At 40.2% G+C, this 7,256-nt stretch overlaps 1 pseudogene across 3 annotated transcripts in view; it reads left to right on the top strand.

Annotated features, from left to right (window-relative positions):
• Positions 1 to 2,365: 2,365 nt before the first annotated feature.
• Positions 2,366 to 7,256, top strand: part of CCDC162P (coiled-coil domain containing 162, pseudogene) — a 150,664-nt pseudogene continuing 145,773 nt past the window's right edge. For 2 of the 3 annotated variants that reach the window (XR_003036370.2, XR_003036369.2), the window contains exon 1: positions 2,367 to 3,133. The product of XR_003036370.2 is annotated as a coiled-coil domain containing 162, pseudogene, transcript variant X2 (transcript). Of the gene's footprint in view, positions 3,134 to 7,256 lie in introns of all 3 variants that reach the window. The other variant, XR_009495807.1, reaches the window with a different exon arrangement.

Genomic DNA, 7,256 nt, shown 5'->3' with positions numbered 1-7,256 from the left:
ATGAAGGATCCTTATGATGAATCTGTACTGTATACTGTGTATTATATATCGTAACAGTCAATATACAAGCCAGTACCTAGCTTGGGATATTGTACTATAATTTTGCAAGAAATTACATTGGCGAAAATGAAGTGAGGGTTATGCAACATCCTTTTATATTATTTTTTCCTTCTCTTCCCTCAATTGTGGTAAAATTATACATAACCTGAAATTTGCCATTTAACCATTTTTCAGTGTACAGTTCAGTTGTATTAAGTAAGTTCATAAAGTTATACAGCCATCACCAACATCCATCTCCAGAACTCTTTTCATCTGGCAGACTGAAACTCTTTACCCATTAAATAATTACTCCTCATTCCTCTCTCCCTCTAAATTTTAGTAACCACCATTCTGCTTTCTGTTTCTGTGAGTTTGACTACTCCAGGCACCACATATTATGGAATCATACAGGATTTGTCTTTTTGTGACTGCTTATTTTACCCTCCATAATATCCTAAAGGTTCATTCGCAGAATTTGTTAGAATTTCCTTCCTTTTTGAGGTTGAATATTTCTTTGTATGTATCCACTACATTTTGTCTATTCATTTGTTGTTGAACATTTTGGTTGCTTTTACCTCACGGCTATTGTGAATAAGACTACTGTTAAGATGGATATGAAAATAACTCTTTGAAATCCTGCTTTCAGTTCTTTTGTATATATACGCAGAAGTAGAATTTCTGGACCATAATATAATTCTCTTTTTAACTCTTTCTGAGGAAGCACCATCGTATTTTCCATAGTAGTTGCAGCATTTTACAACCTCAGCAATAGTGCAGAAGGGTTCAGTTTCTCCATATCCTCATTAACACTTGTTATTTTCTTTCTTTTTTTAATATTAGTCATCTTAGTAGATATGAAGTGATGTTTCAATGTGATTTTTTTTCCTTTTTGAATTTCTCTGCTGCTGCTGCTGCTAAATCGCTTCAGTCGTGTCCGACTCTGTGCAACCCCATAGATGGCAGCCCACGAGGTTCCCCTGTCCCTGGGATTCTCCAGGCAAGAACACTGGAGTGGGTTGCCATTTCCTTCTCCAGTGCATGAAAGTGAAAAGTGAAAGTGAAGTCACTCAGTTGTGTCTGACTGTTAGCAACCCCATGGACTGCAGCCTACCAGGCTCCTCCGTCCATGGGATTTTCCAGGCAAGAGTTTGAATTTCTCTAATGATTAGTAATTTTGAGCACTTTTTCATATGATTTTTGGCCATTTTTATATCATATTTGGAGAAATTCCTTTGAAGTTCTTTCTTTTTCCTTGAAGTTCTTTGCCTATTTTTGATTGAGTTATTTGATTTTTTTATTGTTGAATTGTAGGAGTTTTCCTTATACATTCTGGACATTACCCCCTTATCATATACATTATTTGCAAATTATTCTCTCATTATTTAAGTTGCCTTTTCACTCTGTTAATTTTTTCCTTTGATACACAGAATTGTTTAAGTTTGATTGAGTCACATTCGTCTATTTTTTTCTTTTTTGGCCTGTTCATTTTGTGTCATATCCAAGAAATCATTGGATTTCAATATCATGAAAATTTCTCCATTTTCTATTAAGACTTTTATAGTTTTAGGTCTTACGTTTAGATTTTTAATCCATTTTGAGTTAACTTTTATATATGGTATAAGGATCCAACTTTATTATATTGTATGTGAATATCCATTTTTTTCCCCAGCACCATTTGTTGAAGAGACTGTCCCTACTCTTTTTTTTTCTTAATTTATTTATTTTTAGTTGAAGGATAATTACAGTATTGTGTTGGTTTCTGCCATTCATCAACATGGATCAATCATAGTTATACATATGTCCCTTGTTCCTTCTCTTTTGCATGGTGTTGGCACCTTTACTAAGATCATTTGATTATGCACTCAGAAGTTTATTTCTAAGCTTGCCATTTTATTCCACTGGTCTGTATGTCCAATGTACACCAGTACCATGCCATTTTGACTAAGGTAGCTTTGTAATATGTTTTGAAATCAGGGATTTTGAGTCTTCCAACTTTGTTTTTGTTTTTCAAAATTATTTTGGCTATTTGGGGCTTCCCAGGTGGCTCAGTGGTAAAGAATCCACCTGCCAGTGCAGGAGCCACAGGAGATGCAGGTTCAGTCCCTGTGTTAGGAAGATCCCCTGGGGGAGGAAATGGCAACCCACTCCAGTATTCTTGCCAGGACAATCCCATGGACAGAGGAACCTGGCGATCTACAGTCCACGGGGTCACAAAGAGTCAGACATGACTGAACATGAGATCCCATATGCATTTTAGGATGAATTTTTCTCCTTTAGCCAAAAAAAAAAAAAAAAAACATTGGAATTTTGATAGAGATAGGACTAAATAATCTTTGAAGGTTCCTTGTGGTATTAAAATAATTGAAATATAGTAATATGTGTATCGCTAAAGTAGAAGTTCAGCTCTGGGACTGTGAGTTTTTACCTCTAGAGGAACATTTATTCAGCATCTACTACATGCCAAGCATGCACCAATTCTGGGAGAGACCTCATTAGTGTTCTTATCCTGCTCTACATGAAAAGCCAGGATTTCAGCAGGAATATGAGCCCAGGGCTGTGTCCTTATAGAGCCTGTGCTTTTCTCACATTACCTACATGCCTCCTCCTCCATCTCCTGGCAACTTCCTAAGAGTAGACAAACCCAAAAGTGATGAGAGTTTATCTTTTCATTGGTGCCACAACATGTGTCAGGGTGCTACTTGCTACTGTGTTTCAGGGGTTGTCACAGAACTTTTTAATTAGTTGCTTATGTATATTTGAATACGTAGTATTCTTTGGAGGAACATGCCTAAGAGAACTACGATGTTTGAGTTTACTTTTATTTTTTAAATGAATAAAGTCCCACCTGGGACTTCTTATCATTCATGTGTATGTGACCAAATTCTTGCTGAGAAGAATGGAATAACCCTTCTCCCAACCATCTCTTCTCTGTGTTCTACTCAAGATTTCCAATCCTGAGCGAGTAATGCAAGTGCTCCAGGATCATGCTGCAAAGACAGTCTTGCTGGCTTCATCTCATCCAACATGTGTGGCTTCCCAGGGCAACTATGACCAAATCTGGGAGACTATTTATAGCAACATCAACCTCTACCAGGTACAACAGGAAGAAATAACCAATATGCCTTTCTGTTCAACTCACCACCTGTTTATAGACCTTAGAAATTTACTTTGGTAGGTTTTTAGAGATCCTCCCCCAAAAGAGGAATATAAAGAAGTATAATACAATATATTCTTGCTACCAAGGTTTATACTCAAGGGATAAGTACCAATGCAGAGTTGCGCACTCTAGTGCTGAATACTAGTGAGTTGGACATGGCTCAGATGGTAAAGCATCTGCCCACAACTCAGGAGACCCGGGGTTCAATCCCTGGTTGGGAAGATCCCCTGGAGAAGGAAATGGCAACCCACTCCAGTATTCTTGCCTGGAAAATCCCATGGACGAGCCTGGTAGGAGAAATCTTTTCCTATAGTCCATGGGGTTGCAAAGAGTCGACCATAACTGAGTGACTTTACTTTCACTTTCACTGTCTTTAAATATTGTGAGTGTTTACAGGGAATGTGGTCTTCACAGGGTTGGTTCTATTGGGGGAAATCTCTTGAAGGAGGAGGAAATTGAGCTGGGCTTGAAGGAAGCAAACTTTCTGCCTTAGTCTCATTCAGCACATGTGGCTTCCCAGGGCAACTATGACCAAATATGGGAGATTTGGTCATAAATATATAGCAACATCAACCTCCACCAGGTACAACAGGAAGAAATAACCAATATGCCTTTCTGTTCACCTCACCATCTGTTTATAGACCTTAGAAATTTTCTTTGAGCCACTAGAGACTTCCCTGCTGGCTCAGATGGTGAAGCGTCTGCCTACAAGGCAGGAGATCCAGGTTAGTCCCTGGGTTGGAAAGATCTCCTGGAGAAGGAAACGGCAACCCACTCCAGTATTCTTGCCTGGAAAATCCCATGGATGGTGGAACCTGGTAGGCTACAGTCCATGGGGTCACAAAGAGGCAGACATGACTGAGCAACTTCACTTTCACTTTCTGAAGGAAGCATGAGGCTTAGGAAAGTGGTAGCGGAGAAGGAAGTAGGCAGCCTATTCTAGAAGAGAAACTTGAACAACAATGCAGAGGAGATACTGTATATGGAGTGTTCAAGCTCAGTTGGGTTGACTGGAAGATTCATGTGGAAATAGAGTGAAGAGAAGTTTTTTTAACAGGGAGGAGAGGTACCTTGTGAATGCCCAGAATTCCAGACTAAGGAATTTGTGCTTAATCCATAGGAGGATTAATGTGGCAACTGGGTATCAGTTGGATTGAAAGAGGGAAAGATTGGAGGCCGGGAAGTCAGATAGATAGCTACTATATAGGATAGGCATGGAGTTTACCAATGAAGGAAAGTTTCTATACAAAGCTAGTGGATACTTATCTTTGCAACGGAACTATAAGATTTTTTAAAATTTATTTGGCTGTGTCGGGTCTTAGTTGCAGCATTCAGGCTCCAGAGAGCACAGACTCTGTAGCTATGGCACTGGGGCTCAGTTGCCCCAAGCCATGTGAGATCTCAGTTCATGAACCAGAGATCGAACCCATGTTCCCTGATCGCATGGCAGATCCTTAACCTTTGGACCATGAGCAAAGTGCATTAGAGCTATAAGATTTTTTGAAGCTGTTCAGTTCAGTTCAGTCACTCAGTCATGTCTGACTCTTTGCAACCCCATGAATTGCAGCACACCAGGCCTCTCTGTCCATCACCAACTCCCGGAAGGCACTCAAACTCACGTCCATTGAGTTGGTGATGCCATCCAGCCATCTCATCCTCTGTCATCCCCTTCTCCTCCTGCCCCCAATCCCTCCCAGCATCAGATCTTTTCCAGAGTCAACTCTTCACATGAGGTGGCCAAAGTACTGGAGTTTCAGCTTTAGCATCATTCCTTCCAAAGAACACCCAGGGCTGATCTCCTTTAGGACGGACTGGTTGGATCTCCTTGCAGTCCAAGGGACTCTCAAGAGTCTTCTCCAACACCACAGTTCAAAAGCATCAATTCTTTGGTGCTCAGCTTTCTTCACAGTTCAACTCTCACATCTATACATGACTACTGGAAAAACCACAGCCTTGACTACATGGACCTTTGTTGGCAAAGTAATGGCTCTGTTTTTGAATATACTATCTAGGTTGGTCATAACTTTCCTTCCAAGGAGTAAGTGTCATTTAATTTCATGGCTGAAATCACCATCTGCAGTGATTTTGGAGCCCCCCAAAATAAAGTCTGACACTGTTTCCATTGTTTCCCCATCTGTTTCCCATGAAGTGATGGGACCAGATGCCATGATCTTAGTTTTCTGAATGTTGAGCTTTAAGCCAACTTTTTCATTCTCCTCTTTCACTTTCATCAAGAGGCTTTTTAGGTCCTCTTCACTTTCTGCCATAAGGGTGGTGTCATCTGCATATCTGAGGTTATTGATATTTCTCCCGGCAGTCTTGATTCCAGCTTGTGCTTCTTCCAGCCCAGTGTTTCTCATGATGTATTCTGCATATAAGTTAAATAAGCAGGGTGACAATATACAGCCTTGACGTACTCCTTTTCCTATTTGGAACCAGTCTTTTGTTTCATGACTGGAATGCAAAAGTAGGAAGTCAAGAAACACCTGGAGTAACAGGCAAATTTGGCCTTGGAATACAGAATGAAGCAGGGCAAAGGCTAATACAGTTTTGCCAAGACAACACACTGGTCATAGCAAATACCATCTTCCAACAACACAAGAGAAGACTCTACACGTGGACATCACCAGATGGTCAACACGGAAATCAGATTGATTATATTCTTTGCAGCCAAAGTTGGAGAAGCTCTATACAGTCAGCAAAAACAAGACCGGGAGCTGACTGTGGCTCAGACCATGAACTCCTTATTGCCAAATTCAGACTTAAATTGAAGAAAGTGGGGAAAACCATTAGACCATTCAGGTATGACCTAAATCAAATCCCTTATGATTATACATTGGAAGTGAGAAATAGATTTAGGGGACTAGATCTGATAGACAGAGTGCCTGATGGACTATGGATGGAGGTTCATGACATTGTACAGGAGACAGGGATTAAGACCATCCCCATGGAAAAGAAATGCAAAAAAGCAAAATGGCTGTCTGAGGAAGTCTTACAAATAGCTGTGAAAAGAAGAGAAGCAAAAAGTAAAGGAGAAAAGGAAAGGTATAAGTATCTGAATGCAGAGTTCCAAAGAATAGCAAGAAGAGATAAGAAAGCCTTCCTCAGCGATCAGTGCAAAGAAATAGAGGAAAATGACAGAATGGGAAAGACTAGAGATCCCTTCAAGAAAATTAGAGATACCAAGGGAATATTTCATGCAAAGATGGGCTCGATAAAGGAGAGAAATGGTATGGACCTAACAGAAGCAGAAGATATTAAGAAGAAGTGGCAAGAATACACAGAAGAACTGTACAAAAAAGATCATCATGACCCAGATAACCATGGTGGTGTGATCACCCACCTAGAGCCAGACACCCTGGAATGTGAAGTCAAGTGGGCCTTAGAAAGCATCACTACGAACAAAGCTAGTGGAGGTGATGGAATTCCAGTTGAGCTATTTCAAATCCTGAAAGATGATGCTGTGAAAGTGCTGCACTCAATATGCCAGCAAATTTGGAAAACTCAGCAGTGGCCACAGGACTGGAAAAGGTCAGTTTTCATTCCAATCCCAAAGAAAGGCAATGCCAAAGAATGCTCAAACTACCGCACAATTGCACTCATCTCACACACTAGTAAAGTAATGCTTAAAATTCTCCAAGCCAGGCTTCAGCAATTCGTGAACCGTGAACTTTCAGATGTTCAAGCTGGTTTTAGAAAAGGCAGAGGAACCAGAGATCAAATTGCCAACATTCGCTGAATCATCAAAAAAGCAAGAGAGTTCCAGAAAAACATCTATTTCTGCTTTCTTGACTATGCCAAAGCCTTTGACTGTGTGGATCACAACAAACTGTGGAAAATTCTGAAAGAGATGGGAATACCAGACCACCTGACCTGCCTCTTGAGAAACCTATATGCAAGTCAGGAAGCAACAGTTAGAACTGGACATGGAACAACAGACTGGTTCCAAATAGGAAAAGGAGTACGTCAAGGCTGTATATGTGAAGCTGTAATCAGCTATTATTTGTTTGTTGCTCTAAAAAAAAAGAGTTTTGTTTCATTTGCTGTTTAAGATAGCAAT

The sequence above is a fragment of the Bos taurus genome, chromosome 9 (assembly GCF_002263795.3).
Source record: "Bos taurus isolate L1 Dominette 01449 registration number 42190680 breed Hereford chromosome 9, ARS-UCD2.0, whole genome shotgun sequence".
Lineage (NCBI taxonomy): Eukaryota > Metazoa > Chordata > Mammalia > Artiodactyla > Bovidae > Bos > Bos taurus.
The sequence above is the reverse complement of the archived record's forward strand: the minus strand, read 5'-3'. Positions and strand labels throughout refer to the sequence as shown.